Below are 17160 nucleotides of genomic sequence, written 5' to 3'. Positions count from 1 at the left end.
ACCAACTTCACTCGGCTTAAAAATTAAATTGGGAGATTAACGATGTGAAACACGTCACGTGGGGGAGGCAGGCAATTAATCCTGGCACCTTCGGGAGAGGTTTGCTCTCCCAACTTTTGCCCGGACCACCGCCATGACGCGGTCTCGGAAAACTTTCGACACAATCCGACGCCGCGTCCCCGCACACTTGACGGCGCCTCGGGCCAACAAGAAGCGACGCGGAGCGTGCGCAAACACGGGAGATGTGGGGGCGGGGGGGGGGGCTTCCTAAAACTTCCGTCCCGCCTCGGCGCTAATCCCGCAGCCGGGTTTGACGGAAGCGACGAAGTCACTTCCCTCCTGGCTGCTTGCTCAACGGGAAGTTTGGTGAACCGCGGCATTCAATCTCGATGTGCGGTGCACTCCTCGTATTCGCGTACGCTACACGGCGTGGATGTGGGAAGAGCAGTGGCACGGAATTTAAAGTTCGGAGATTCATTACGGGGAAAACCATTTGGGAGACGAGGAATTGAAAACTCTTGAATTTTTTTCACCGATACACATTTTCTGGCAAATACTAGCTTAAACGCTAAGGAGTCACCATCACGTAAAAGGGATCAGCTAGATTATTGACAAGCCTCGAATTACGAATAGTGTATTCTAGCGAATATTCAACTAACAGGGAATTGAAAACTCTTAATTCCATTACGGGGAAATTAATTTGGGAGACGAGGAATTGAAAACTATTGAATTTTTTCACCGATACACATTTTCTGGTAAATTCTAGCTTAAACGCTAAGGAGTCACCATCACGTATAAGGGATCAGCTAGATTATTGACAAGCCTCGAATTACGAATAGTCTATTCTGGCGAATATTCAACAAACAGGGAATTGAAAACTCTTAATTCCATTACGGGGAAATCCAATTGGGAGAAGAGGAATTGGAAACTCTGAATTCTTTCACCGATACACATTTTCTGAGAAATACTAACTGAACTGCTACGGAGCCACCATCACGTAAAAGGGAGCAGCTAGATTATAGACAAGGCTCGAATAATAAATGGTCCTTCTAGCGAATATTCGACTGAACACTACCCTCATGGTATTATCAGCTGCAAATCTACGAAAAGAATCGCGTGTTGAGCCACAAAGCATTGGGAATCGAATTTTAGGTTTTCACAGCTTCATTACGGTGAAATCGAAATGTAACGCGTAAAATTCAAACCTTTGAGTTACTCTACCCAGGCACATTTTCTAGTTTATACTAGAAAGAAATCACAAGAGCCATCATTGCGTAAAAGGCAGAAGCTAAACTTGATGATTAAATTGAATTGACCTAATATGTGGCTTAGCAGGATAAGATACTAAAACGCCAGATTTAAAAAAAATCGAGTTAGTACGTGAGGATAAGGAAAGAACAGAATTTAATTCTATAAGTACGGCTACATTACGGGAGTAATCATTTGGAACACGAATAATTGAAAATTCTTCCACTGAAAGTAATGTATATTTGATACTAATAGATTCAATATCACTTTTCAATGAATCTCAAACGAAGAATTAAAACTGTCTTTTAAATTAATGAAACATTTTAAATCATGCCACTGGTACTTATCATATTGGTACACCCCATTAAAGCCAACGCTACAGTCAACATCAGGCACATGGGAGAAAATAGATTACATTCAAGTTAAATGGGACGGACAAATTTTAATAGCTTCGTTACGTGGAAAACCACTTCAAATAAGGTTAAAAAGCTTTGAATTCTTCCACTAATAAGCATCCCCTTGATAACACTAAACGTTTGGGTGTCCTCATAAATCTCAATAAATGAGTTATATTTGTGAGTAATTAGTAAAATAGTTAACGATTTAATACCTTTCTATACGTTCACACTTTCATGATCAAAGTACATCTTCACACATTGTGAGGATGCAGGACGCGTGGATGTGAGAAAAATAGTAAGGGAATTAAGTTCGAAGATTTCACGGCTGTAATACGCTGAAATCTATTAGAAACACGTAGGATAAAAACTTTGAATTCCACAACAAAACGGAATTTAGTATATAATAATGACTTATAGTTTCAATGCTTCAGGGACTTCGGCGCTCATTATGCTCCATTGCAAACACTAACAATTAAAAGGTTTGAGTCCTTCGAATTATACTCATAGCCGAGATAATATTAGCTTCAACGCTATGGGTGGAGCAAGTTTTAAGAAGAGTTTTAGCCCAAAAAGTGGTTCTGTCGTCTTCCAAGATATGCTATATACCGACTGTTTTGGGGGTTTAAAACATCAGGGTAAGAACTAACACCAACACCAGGGATGTAAAAAGCGTGTGCGAGGGAAGAATTGAATTAATATTTCGGAATATGAGTCAGGGTTTTGGGCTTAATAACGTGGAAATCCATTTTTCACAAAGGAAAGATTAATAACTAGGTATTATTCCACAGATTATTTATCTTCCTGGTCTAAATAGCTTTAATAACACCATACTACGAGAATCTTTGTAAGGTTTCCCTCTACTACATACTAGTTTTTGTGCGTACTACAAGTTTAAGAAACAACTTGTGCCTGATGAAGACGGTATGGCATTGAAACTACACGTACCTACCGGAAAAATATTTATCGGGTTATGAGATGGTCAATAAATTGTATCCGCCGTTTCGAGGTCTGATAGATTTCTCGTCATGAGAAGCATAATTACAGGCTCATTTAATGACAATTTACCAGGCCGAAGTCAAAATATCCGCACCTATAGAGCACCTAAGCCGAATGGACACTCGAAAAAAACTAGCTGTTAATACGCCAAGAAAGCACGAGATCTTTCAAGTTGTATCAGGAAACACATACAAAAAACACATAGCTGTAAATCTTCATTTTAGAAGCTTGGGAAGCTGGCTACTCTTACAAGGGGCAGGGAGGGAACTATGACGAAACATTTAACAGCGAACACAGGATGATGCTAAAATCAACTAGACAATGCACATTGGTTTTTTTGTTACTCAACCGTGTGGGCGCTGGTCTTACCTTGACAATTGCTAACACACAAACGTAGACTGCAGGAGTGCTTCAGCATGATGACCGTTGACACAAGTTGTCGAGATTGGTCCTTTAACCGGTACACCCTGCTCCTCCATTTGTATTAATCCTGACCCCTTGAGGAAGCACCCTTCATACCATTCGTAAGACGGAACCTGCAAATCAACGAACACGGACTTAGTTCCGCTTTCTCCAATGGCTACGCATTTTGGTCACACAACATAGTATGGCACAGATAGTGAGGTACGGGGATGGGGCAAAGACGCGAATACTTTCACTGCAAAGCAGGAATTTGGTCAATCAACATAGAGCACAGCTATTATTACATTTTTTACTATGGAGAAGTCAAGACAACCTAGAGATCTGAGAGAAACCAGCTGAAGGAAACCACGCGTTGTTTTCAGTGTTCCAGCAGGTACATGGATGGAAATAGACAGAACGTTCATGGATTTCCACGTCGTCCTAAGGGAGACCGAAGGTAAAAAACGCGTGGGTATTAAAATGCACCTAAATAACGATTGGATATGCTACAAAAGGTTTAATTTCAAGAGGTCATTGCCAAATATCAGATGAATCTTTGCCCTGATTCATTCAGTCGTAGGTTTCACCTTCCACAGCAGAATCATACGGATGATCATGCAGATATACACTGATATATATCGTGTGAAACTGCCTCTCATCAAATACGAAATTCATGGGATTTTCATCAAAAATTTGCGGATTACCAAAAACTAATAACTGCATCCTACTCAGCATAACGCAGAATGATAGAAGAGATGTATTGTTTTAAAGGATTAACACTCGAAAATAATGAAAAGTGTGTGGGAATTCTATTCAGGGCCATCAGAACTTACGCTGATAATGTTCAAATACCCAGAATTACCGACCGTTATAAACGAATAATTTGATGGCATAAATGTAAGCTACGTGAGTGGGTATTCCATATTTTACATCATTTTCCCTTCAACCGATAAAAGTATACTTTATTAGATATAAAATTTTAGTGGTCAGATAAAATAATACCATACTCAGCACTCTCCAGTTGGGATATGAGACTAAATTTACACAGTATGTGTGTGCATCATTACTTATAACGTTTTTCGAAGCCAATGGCACTGCTGTCTTGACACTTTCCCTAAATAAACCTGGAGGAAACTACACTGAAGCCCATAAATGAAAATAGCGCTAACCTCTAGCTAACTCAGTGAGCGCTTTTGGACTCTGAAATCATATTGCAGTCTAAATACTTAAGTAAAAATGTGCGCTTCGTACGGATGGGATATAAATGAATTACAGCCTTTTCGGTTACAGTAAATGTCATGGGAAACTTCTACACTCATGTGTAACAAAAACAATACCCAGAAAGCAAGATAAATGACCACACAAAAGGCAATTTGAACATGCTGGTGAGAACATAACCCCTTTATGCGCGAGCCTCGTAAAACCACCCCTTCCGAACATAAACATAACAACTTGAGCTGCGTCTACCCGAGACTTAGAAAGCCCAGCCACGCTAATCTATTCTATTCTATTCTAATTCTATTCCCGAGCACTAAGGGTTGTTCACATTTTAAGGATAACTTTAAATGCATTGAAAAATGATAGAATCAATAATAAAATGTCTAACGTTCCACACAGTATTTATTAAAAACTGTACCAGTTTCGATCTTTTCACGTCATTAGAAAGAGGTAATAGAATAAATAAATAATAGATAATGACCTGAAAAGGTCGAAACCAGTGGAGTTTTTAATAAAAATTATGTTGAATATAACGAAGTTGATTTCTGATTCCATCGTGTAACCATTCCACGAAGCGAACTTGCGAACCATTGATTTGATACATTGAAAAAAATCGATGAAATAAATTCATTAAACAATTTCTAATTGATCTCTGAATTTTTCCAGGGTTTTTTTCCGCGTTAGTTGGATTGTGGACAAAGATTTCGCTGGCTATAATGCCAGTGTCTTCATGTCGACTTCGAATAAGCGAGGGAGAAACTAAACGCCGATATCTTCGACCCGAAGGCCCTGACAGGTAGCCAGCCAAACCGTTTTCCACACACCAATTGACGAGGAAGAAAACCCAAGAAAAATGCAAAGGTCAAACACTGCAGAAACCTTCGTTCTAACAGTTTCTACTTCTTCACAGCAACAGTTATCGATAGCAGTTCTCCCAAAACAGATAATTTCAATCGATCAAAATGATAAACATGACCATTAGGTAGCTATTGAAATTTTAATAAAAATGTACAGCGATCCACAAAGAAAAAATACCGTGACTGCAATGAAAGTGAAACCTGAGCTAACCAAAGGCAGTAAAAAAGACCGAGAGGAGGTAAAAATTCGAACACATATGCCCACGCACAAATACAATGAAACCGGAGGAGAGATCCAAACGAAACCAAAATCCAATTTATCGGCGATTTGAGAAGAGGAGAGCGTCAAAGGAAAGGAAATCTAAAAATTACTGCCGACGGCTTCAATCAGCCCACCTGAAAATTCACCCACGCGTATGACATAAAGCACAACGCCAAGCCAGGAAGCTTCCATAACCACGAGAGCATGTAAAACAAGTTGGAAGTTCAATGAAAAATATTCCCTCTAACTCCGTAACTTGGTAACGCAAGGGACAAGGTCCTGGATCACTGCAACATCGAGTCTGAATTCTGACAGTGATTTCTTTCTTGCCAAGAACATGGCAGAAGCATCCAGCTCCCAATGCCTTATGAATAGAAAATATAAATAAAGAATAACTTTTAACATACAGCGTGCAGATCAATGAAATTTGGTGTGCAATAATAGTTAGCGGAGTTCTCACTACGGAAGAAAATTCGCGTGTTTACTACAGTATTATCTATGAAAAGTTATATTTAAGAGTTAAGAGGGGTTCGATGGTGCTAATTTCCAAAGTCAAATACGCCACTTAAATCGGCTCGAGCTTTGCCATACAAGAGTTTTCTGGTAGGCTGGAGCCTGAGGAGGGTTTATCGCAAGATTGTGACGCAGGGTGAACATATCACGGAAGGAGTCTCGAAATACCCGACCGAGCTTCGCCCAGGCCTCACTCAAATCTAACAAGACTCGATCGGCTTGCTGGAGCGAGGGTTTTCGAGAGCCTGTTTGACGCCGCCATCGCAGAGCCCGACAGCCTTATTTACATATCCAATTTGATTGCCATAACCCGCTACTGTCTTCGCAGTCACTGTACACAAGAACTGAGTCGATCGTATATACTAGAAGTAGACAGCTACAAAAGTCAATTTCGACAGGGTAACCAGGCTTGATAATAGGTGCAAGGCAATATTTCACCCCAAGAAAAAGTTTGAACCAAACTAATGCCTGAGCTGTAGTTGTGGGAGTTCAGTTCATTTTTAGGATTCAATTCACGTGATTTGATTCATGACGATTATTCGACCCTTCAAATCGTCCATCATCATAGAAATTCACGATTCTTTGGATTGACAACACATCAACTATGAGAACAATGCATATGCAAAGGAGTTAATACTTCAGCCAAGAGTGTTACTATTTCGTGAGACGCAAAGTTTTAATATAATTACAGAAGTTTGATTCTATCATTTCATTTTAACAGATTCGTGGATTCAACGTTCGTTATGAACGAGATCAACGCTCATGTTCATTTTGAGCGATTTCGCCAGAGAATCATGATTGAACTCATTCAGTTCATCCCAATGAATTGCTCAAAATGAATTCATTCGGGAACAATTCTTCATTTCACCTCTACAGAGCTGAAATAAAACTCGAGGAATAAGTTTGGGAAATTTTACTGCCACAAATGGATCGGACGTATCAGTAGACTGTTACAAAAGCCAACTTCGACGCAATAACCAGGATTGATAATAGGTGCAGCGCAATATATCACCCCAAGAAAAGTTTGATCAAACGTTACTGATGCCTCAGCTGTAGTGGTGGGAGTTAATTTAAGGTGGAATTTTCTCAAAATAATTTTCAACTTGTAAAATCTTCTCCATCAGCACAGACGAATACAACGAAGAGAGACAAACAACAGCTTGCACAGGACTCAGCTGCACATGGGAGAGCATAGTGAGAGGATATCCTACAAATCCTGCCAGTCCGCCGCATTGAAGGGAAATCGGATGGAAGCGGGCTCTCGGAGAGATGGGCTTCCGAGAAAGCACACTGCTGCCGCCGTGAAAGAGCGACATGCTCAAACACCCAGGATCGATAGGACCGTGACGGAAAAAGCGGTCGATTTAACCAATGGCCGGCACTCAATGCTTCTCCCCCTGACTTAAAAAAGCTCAGTAAGTGGAGCACATCTTGGTTGCAGCAAGAGAAACGGAAAGGGTACTTAGTAGGAGCATATCACATCAGAAATTTAAAAATCCTTTCCTCCCATAGGTGAAATCTCGATCGGGGCAATAAAGGAAGGAAGACATCTAAGTAAGCAGGGCCATAAAACACGTGATTCATTTTAGGCATTATTTTTACCCCCACCAACTTATCATTGAAGATTAACCCCTTCCATTTTAATTTATTTTCTATACATCGTGCTCCTGTCATCTATTTATTTTTTCTGTGGTTCTTTTTAAATGGAACGGTAGGTAATGAAATAATATTTTGTAATCAACGTACAACAGGGAAATAAAAGTGACCATTAAACATCGAGAACACAGCTATCGCTACTCGTATAAAACCATCATATTTCATGAAATAAGAGTTTTTAGTATACATCATGGATTTTATGACACTGTTTAATTTTCAAAATATTTATATTTTCCCCATAAATATAGCTACAATTATAAAAATTTGCCAATATTTCCGATTCCCTAAGGGACTCGCCGAATCTACTTGCAATTCAAATTGCATTCACTATACGATGATTTGTTAAGCGTGAGTAGGAAGAATATATTTTGAAACGAAATAAGATTATATATTTAGAAGCATTGCTTCATACGTACCGCTTTCTATTAAAACTATCTGTCAATGTAGCGAAAAAATATTTTTATATAGGAATGGACGGATGAATTAGATATCGAATAAAATGCTATCATCAACCCGTGCTCTTTCTTTAAGACTAAAATATACATAAATAAATCCAAGAACAAACATTATCTTCGCAATGAAAATACATGTGTTCGCTCAACTCCTCTACCCGTCCCCAGCCATTAAGTGATGATTTTCTACTTTTTGTCAATATAACAACACTCTTTCTTATATTACAGGCAAATTTTGGATGTCTCCGAGTATATTAATAGGAAAAAAAATCCAGGCTACAATTACTGGAACTACTTCTATTTCGATCAAATTAGAGAAAAAGTAAAAAGCTGCAATGATCCTCATTTATTACACGGAATAAGTTTCCATCTACCTTGAAAGTGGTACATTTGAAATAAATATTTGGTGACATCATTGGATATTGACAGTACTTAGTGGAATTGGATGGACATGCTACATGGATTATCAATTAAGGAGTAGTTTTTCGCGTTATAGGCCTTGATCGAGTATCAGGTTTTATAGCACTAAAACTCGGGAATAAAAAAGCAATGGCTTGAGCTAAGAAACATTATTTAGGGGATGTGCTTTGCATATTTTTTAAGCCAGATCTTACTTCCTCAGAGAAAGGGTTTTAATATCGTCAACGCAGGATATTGCTAAGCTGTAAATACGGTCTCTACTGATTCTGAGATGTCAAGATGCATACCCAGCGTAAATCTTCAACGTCGAATGAAACGTGCGTGAGGAGTCATTGGTATTACTCGATAAGAGAAGGCTCACGGAGATGCAACGCTTGCTGTCAGCATTTCTGAAGTCCCCCAAGGGAAATAAAAATACATCAACGATCCACTCCTCCACAAAAAAACAAATCGAATGGCAAAAACACTTTTTCAATTTATTTCTCTGCGACGAAACGCAAGTCCTTAAGGAAATTTTTCCAGAAAATACCATTGGAAGAGAATAAAATAACAGTAGTTCCCTAAATTACACAAATAATAATTTTTAAAATTGTCTCCCAACTCAATGACAAAGACAAACGGTAGTTCGTGACCGTATCTCATATTAGCAAATCATACGAGCAAAATTATCGCAAAATATTCGGAAAATGCATTATATATCAAAATTGTGGCCACTGAGCGCCGCACTACGCGGGAAACAAAAAAGAATGTACCTAGAAACTTTAAATTAAAATTTTTCTTCACTGAAAATTTACTCAGGACGAACAATTATGGTATACAAAGATTTTTTCTTAAATTTGAACTTATGGCGCACAAAAATCTTCTTAAAGAAGACATGCTAGAAATGGTATCTATACCATCAAATCAACGGAAGCATAAAATCATTGAATCAGCATATTAACAATACAACTAGTATATTCGAGAATCTATTTCAATTAAAGAAGAGGGCATGTCAGTTATATAGATCGACACTGATCGTTTGTAAATAAGAAATGTATTGCAAAATAAGTCTTGGTGGCGATACAGGCACAATAATACCTTAGTTGTCAGGCTTCAGTTCCGAGGATATAATAACTGTACACGAAAAAAGTAAAGAGGAAGATATTCACAAAATATCGGTGCAATTTTTAAGATGAACATTATGATGGACTGAATACGACGGATAAGAATCTGAAGCCCCTCAAAATCTACTTTAATCGAACTCAAAGAAATATATGATCAGTGCAAGGTGCAATATTAACTAAAAATTTGAATAGGAAATATCGATCAATGAATCGTGTTCGTTCCTTCAAATGGCGTTACATTTGACCGCGTAATTTATGTGGACGGCATCACCACAAAATTTCGGAATTCACGTAAAATGAGAGCAATAGCACTCGGTACATCTTTCGAATATTTTACCAACGTAAAACAGTTCCCGAGGCTCCCATTTCTATCCCATAATCAGTTATTCCCCTTCTTAAGGAGATAACGTTTATCTTACCCTACAGATGAGGCAAGATCTATTTGACATTCAAGATAGTGGTTTCTTTAAACGAATGCCTTATTTGATAAGAAAATAATTGGCCAGGAGAAAAATCGTTATCTGCTTCGAAGACGGTAATAAACGCTTCCACTCATGAAGAAAGTCGAAAGGTGGAAAGTTCTCGAACGTACAATAGAGATTTAGGTACTTTGTACATTAAAGCAGAGGAAATGGCATAATTGAAAGACAAAGTGGATACGGCGGTAACGCAACATTAGAACAGGTAACGAGAAATTCCAATAATACATTATCCCATATCCAAAAATTCGTCGGGAATAGGTAGGTATGTACCGAAAAATTCGTGAGATCTTCCATCACCGAACGAGGAAAAAGTTTCATTTGTCACCGTTTATACTCATGAGTATCCCCCGATTTGAAGAGCATTTAACAATTGGAGGGACCATCATACTTAGCAATTGCGTTGAATTTTACCTGAGAGCCTCACAATCTAGACGCGGTTTTTTAGAAAAATAATTGAAGAAAAATCATTTGCTACTACGAAATAACAAATTTTTCGTCGTCTTTGCATTAAGACGGGTTCGTATTCTTTCCTTTGGGAAGTATAACAGCATTCACGACGGCTTCTATATACCTCTCTTCGCTGTGTTTATTCCTCTATTTTCAATATTGCTCTATCATGCAGTTCCTCTGCATATAATTTCAACCTCTCCGTCTCTTAACGTTCTCTTATTCTGAGCCCAACTTTTCAGCAGCCTTGCCTTCACGCACTCGAATTTCATTGGCATTAAAATACTTTCTATGCAATTCAATGGTTTCTCTATCGCGTCGACTTCCTTGTAACCAACTTTTTTAAACACCATCAGTATCTTAGTGACGTCTACCATTTACATTTCTGTAATCCCTACTTCAAAACAGCAGACTATATCATCCCATTTTTTCACAGAATTTCCCAATGAAACTCTCATATCTTGTTCTCTTACATGCATACTAATGGGATAGCGCAGTGAAACGATAAATGTTGTAAAGCTCACTCGTAGCTTCCGATTTCGGACAATATTCACAACGACCATGTGTTTCGACATTACCATGCGTTGGAAACACAGGTTGTAATACAAGTAGTAGGGTAAATTCTCATTATCTTCGAGAAATTGAAATTATCAAAGATGAAAAGTAACTATCTACATAAGATCTGAGATGAAGCTCAATATTTGATACGTGACTATACGAATACATTATTGGTGTCAGGCAATTTAATGAAATCTATCCCATGAAAAATACGAAAACAATATTTTATCAAGAAAGCAACAAAACATCAGGCGTGAGGAGAATATTATTCGTTGAATTCGAGCTGTCTTTTAACCTGCAGTAATTTTAGCAGAATATAATTAATGATAATCATGATTAACATTTACAAAGCCCATAATAGATCAATTAGTTCTACCAAATCAATAAGGAAAAATATGGAAACCAAGTTTCTTCATTGCTTCAGGAAGAATACCTGGATATGCAATGACACTGATTTAGCACTTCAGAACACTAATAACAATAAAATTTAAAAACACCGACGTGAGAGGAATATTAGCGGTAATACGTACTTAACATGCAATTAACTTTACTGTTTCTGTCACACCGCGCGAGAATAAATCAATTTAAAGCACGGATTTGATGGAAATAAGAGTCCTTTACGAGGAATATGGGGCTCTTTCAAAATCATATGCAACCATGGTAAGGGCAATTCCTTCCGCTGCAATCACATCTGCGCTACTTTGATGCAAATCCATTAAGCACGATTGAAACGAGAGCACAATTTTTGGTTGCTCACCTCATCTGCATCAAAAGCTCTCAAATGGGTCACCGCTGCTTTCATGAAAGAGGAGTAAAAATCAGGAGGGCGAGCGTCAAAGCAGTCGCTCAAAAGGCGATACCACGTCTCCCCTACTAGCAGACTTATAGACTTCGAGGATACCGATACATTGGGGCATTCGTAAGTCTTCCTTTTCAAGCTCCTTCCATTCCACCAACATTTTCCCGAAAGGAGGTCAGAAAGGATGACTTATTTAGGTCATTAATTTCATCATGCTTTCACCGAGATCACCTTATCTCCCAAATATTACTATATACTTATTAGATAAGATTAAAAGACGATTTTATCGACGAGCGCACGGAACTAACATTACCTCCTTCGTATCATAACAATCCTTCTTTCCTGGATAAGTTTAAAGAGGAAAAGCAAATGAAAAAAATGTAAAAAGTGTACCACACATACAAACGATGATTTTTCAAAAGCTTACGCAATGTAGCCTAGTGAAGCTCGCAAAATTAAACCGTTAAGGGATAACAGAAAAAAGATTGAAAAAGAAATTCGAGAAATGCCTCATATTATTATACCAACTGAGGAAATAAATAAACGATAATAGAGAAATATAAGAGGATCTGAAGCTACTTGAAGACTGAGTCACTAACAGTACGCATGGAATAAGTCCTAAAAAGAGGACTTGATCGAGTGCCACCAAAACTCGTAAGCACAGAAAAAACAACACTCACAACAAAACCTAGCCACTTCACAGATTTGGTTAATTAATTCAACCGGACAGGCCACGCATCTCTAAGGTTACCCAAACAAATACTTCACAAGTTCTATGACGAAGCGAACCTTTGATGTAAAGTATCACTATTTTCACAGATAATACACAACTCTCCAATACCCATAAGCTGGCTTAAGGGAAAACGACAAAATAACCACACATTGAATCGAGACAAACAAGCAAATTAGGTATTCCATTAATTGCTCATCTACAGAGTAGAAAGCTACCACCAGGACGTTATGCATTGCTTTTCGATCTAGATGAGTATATATGACAAACTGCTGCTAGAAATGGGCGCAGCAAAAATAACATTCTTGTAAAGGAACTTACCAAAAGAAAATAAACTTCATTTAAGTACTAAGTCCTCCTCCTCCCGGCAATTACACCATCGAAACACCAGGAAATGTATACACTAAGAAAGGGTCTTCACTATCAAAATAAACACGAAAGCAACTTTCACACTGTTTTGCCACTTTTGACCTAAAACGATCATAGCTTCAGCTAAGTTTGACAAATTCAATAACACTGAACATGCCCCTTAAAAGTGGCACAGCGCACACAAACCACGGTCGGTGGTAATAATTGCTTCGAGGGATACGTTAACCCTTGCAATATGGGTACTAAAGCATTCCATCAATCGAAGCCCAATATCCTTTAATGGAAATAAAATTTTATTCCAAGGAATGAGACCAAAATTTATTGCATAATCATGTGAAGTACATGGTGCGTACAAGCATAAATGCTTTAAATATAATAATTAATTAGCAATATTCATACAAAAGGATCTACCACCTTCTACCGGAAAATAACTAAAGGCAACAATGAGCAGAGGAGCCTTAGTGCCGAAAATTACTAAGTAATTTCTATGATACGCACGAAATTATAAATCCATTAAGTGTAATACACAATAGCGAACGATAAAATGGAACAATGTTAAAGTGAAACTATCATAGATACGTAAATCTCATTTCTTGCTCAACAAATACTGTTATAAATATATAAGACACACATTTCTACATAAACGATCACATCTTTTGTTATATGAAGACATGGAGAATAACAATGAGGTTCGAAATAATTGCTTTAGATAGCTGGTACCCCTTGGGTGGAAGAGTAGAATCACAAGTTAATCCGAGAATGTATAAATGAGTGGGGATTTTTCCTCAAAACAAGTACACCTCAAGGCATCTCCTGAATTATACTCTAGGTCAAGGACGAGAAGGAATGCTGGAGAGTGAAAGAAGTTAATATGGGTGTGGGTGAGGGTCGAAACGACTTCACACTCCGGCTGCGGATCGACGACCGCAGAGACGCTCCCAGGGAACCCGCCGCGGCTCGCAAGATTCCTTCCTCGAATGCTCTCACGGCATACGCTCCAGTCATTGTTCACCAGAAAAAGGAAAAAGAACGGCTCGAACGAGCAAAATCTTCCATTAGCGCCTCTCCCGCCTTGAGGCCTTCCGAGTAATTACACAGAAACATGATGCTCGTGCGACCTCACTTTTCCGATGAAAAGTTCACATTTGAGCCTAATAAACTAGACGGGATTTTTAAAAATTAAAATAGCTTCACCGAGAATTTCAGTCATTACGAGGAGTTAACTTTCACGCAAGGACGTGCCAGCCAAAGGCATCATCAGGAATTTTATTCACGAGTATTAATTTATCCATGCGTGCAAAAACTTGAATTTATTTATGCGAGGAAATGTTCAATTCTAGTCATCCATAATGCCGCACACAACAACGAACGAGTTAATCGAACGATGTTAAATTGAAACTATCACAGATTCGTCAAACTCAATTCTTTCGCAACAAATACAGTTAGAAGGCAGGTAATCTATCTATCTATATATCAACCTACTGGGTAGGGACAACACTCGACACGCTCAAATAGGAAACATTAAAATCTTATATAATCATGAAATATAAGTTCCAAGTTTCCCACTTCTCTGGTGCTATCCTTCCAAGCAACGCCAGGTGCTCTGCTAGAGTTACATAAACGAGTACATTTTTTCTATCAATTGAAGTCATGGAGGATAACAAGACAGTGAAAAATTACAAAGAGCAAAAATTTTTAACATACAAATCTTATTTCTCATCAATGCTATGAAATTATAAAACCCGGATTGACTGTAAAACAGCCCATAATGCAAACATCTAAAAAATTCTTAAGTAGAGCACTGACTAAGAATTATACACAATTACCTCAAACCTGCAAAGTTTGAAACGCGAAGAATCAATACTAGATAACCCTGACAATAAATGAAAAAATAAAAGATATCGATAAAATAGCCATTGTATCTGCTAGATGAACAACATTCTAGCGTTTGATACTGAGGTCGGCAAGTTAACAGAAAGGTTATCTAGTGAGTAAAGGCGCAATAAAAAAGAAAATAGATGTAATTTACATTAGTGAAAAACCAATACATCACTCAAGCGCTATAAATCGAAGAAAGTGACGTGAATAAATGCTCGTTCCATCTCTATTTCCATCAAATATCAAAGGCTTGTTCACCATTAAGTTTCCAAGAGCAGTGACAACAAATCTTTATGTTTCCAATCAGCATTACTTCCATTTCCCTTAAAAACGAACAAATCAATGCTTTTGTATAGAGGATAAAATGTTTTAAGCATGGAATAGTTCATCACATTTCATATAGAGAAACAAACCACCCTTCTAGCATACAATTTGACTGTTAATGCTAAATGTATATCACTTTTTAACAATAGCATCTCCATCATAATGTACATATAGCAACAATTCATATTAGATAGGTGCAACAGTGCCATGATGACTTACTAGGAAAAAAAATATGGCGGTAATTCTCCGAGAAATATTTCATTTATTACTCGTTTCGAAAACTCCATACTTCAACAAATGAATAACGAACCACGAGAATGCGTAACGAATCCACCGGATAAATCTGCAATTTCGTCGAAATAATTGGAAAAATAAACCAAGCGCCTATACAACCATCAGTCGCCAAATAATAGAGATTCTTTGAGAGGCATTTCCATTATAGAATGTAGGGGGTAGACTGTTTCAGTTCATAGTATTAGAAAGAAATACATTTCTCTGGCTCCACTGCTGGAAACTAAATAACATTAATTATTATTAGATGGCCTTTTCCCAGAATCTGAGCAAGCGCTTTTATGTGAATAATTATTCAAACAAAATGCATGGTGGTTTGCACTCTTTGGGAGTCCAAGTTGACTCAGAAAATGAAAAATTATTGAATGCATGTAGGCCAATATGTAAAGAAATGTCAACGTTAAATTTCCGATTATTCCGTCAATTTCACTCAATATTCAATAATTGCGAAGCAAATTTTCCAATTAATAGACGATACAGAGCAGTTTAAGGCGTAATATGATATGACGGCATGCAATCAAATTCGCAAAATACGCTTCGTTCAGTCCGAAATAATGTCCCATCAGGTCGGGGGATGCACTGAATTTCATAGAATTTTCGCCTGTACTTGATGATAGCACAACTTCACCGAAGCACATATCGCGTACCTTATCATGGGATAAAAACGAAGCATATCTTTCAAGAAGTAACATATATTAATTAATTTAGATGGGCTATGTGGCAAAATACAAACTAAAATCCATATTCACAGGGGTACTTAATTATTGTCGTCAATACCAACTTCCAGTTCCTTCGTTTTGAACGTAAGAACATTAAAATAAGTATTAATTTGAAGAAAATATGACACTTCATCATTGGCACATTCTTTAGTGTCTACAATAATTTAGAGCATTACTAATACGCACTCTAATTACACACCCCTTTACCTTCCTCTATGTTATAGTAATGTGTGTTGCCTCCCTTTGATTCATCCTGCGGGCAGACTTACCTAAAAATGTTATTCAAACGATGAGATCATTCAAAATTCTCACTGAAAAGCACCATTTGCAAAGCTAACGTTATCTTGATGCACTGTTTATCCAACAGCGCGAATCCAAGGATTTCTTAAGCAATAAAATACAATGAGATTCGAACATCACACAATGGTGACGCTTAGCGACAAATGTGGGGAGGTATGGAAGAGCGGTGCATGGAGTCCAACATTTGGAACATAAAACTTCGGACGTCGTAACATCTCTCCATAAAATCTTGCCTAGTGTCCCTAAAAGTCAACCTTGACGGCCGGATTCCAACCTACCTCAAATCCAAAATTCTTTAAATGACCTACGGTACCTCCCGTAATGTCTTAGAGTGTAAAATGCGAAAGCCCACATAAACCCTTAGTGAGATTGAAGTTACTTAAAATTTCTCAACTCTTTTTCTATGGTTCCAACAAAATAGGCTTCGAGGTCCACCACCAAAACCTAAACCACGATTGCAACGCACACAGGCCAATAAATTATGTAAACAGAGTTCAACGCGAATTTGCGGAGCACAACTAAGATTAGAGTCGATTATAAATAATAGTGAATAAATTTACAATAACTAGATTAACTTGTCACAGGCGAAATGTGATAGGCCGTCATGTTATCAAACTAGAAAAAATTACTTCATTCAAACATTAGCTCCCTTCCTGTAGGGTATGAACTGTAAATAAGCTTCCACAAAAATCTAAATTTTTGAAGGATATTTCCCGTTTCCAAATTCATCCTCAGTCG

The 17160-nt window shown here is 37.9% G+C and overlaps 1 protein-coding gene across 8 annotated transcripts in view; it reads right to left on the bottom strand.

Moving 5' to 3' along the window:
- Positions 1 to 17160, bottom strand: part of LOC124171808 (stress-activated protein kinase JNK) — a 273438-nt gene that overhangs the window by 124181 nt on the left and 132097 nt on the right. For 5 of the 8 annotated variants that reach the window (XM_046551144.1, XM_046551141.1, XM_046551149.1 and 2 more), the window contains one exon: positions 3012 to 3178. The exons of the other annotated variants lie outside the window; for them this stretch is intronic. The gene's annotated coding sequence lies outside the window, so the exon portion shown is untranslated. The remainder of the gene's footprint in view (positions 1 to 3011; positions 3179 to 17160) is intronic. 8 annotated transcript variants of the gene reach the window in all.

Source organism: Ischnura elegans, chromosome X, assembly GCF_921293095.1.
Source record: "Ischnura elegans chromosome X, ioIscEleg1.1, whole genome shotgun sequence".
Lineage (NCBI taxonomy): Eukaryota > Metazoa > Arthropoda > Insecta > Odonata > Coenagrionidae > Ischnura > Ischnura elegans.
Note: the sequence above shows the minus strand (reverse complement) of the source record. Positions and strands in the feature narration are given on the sequence as shown.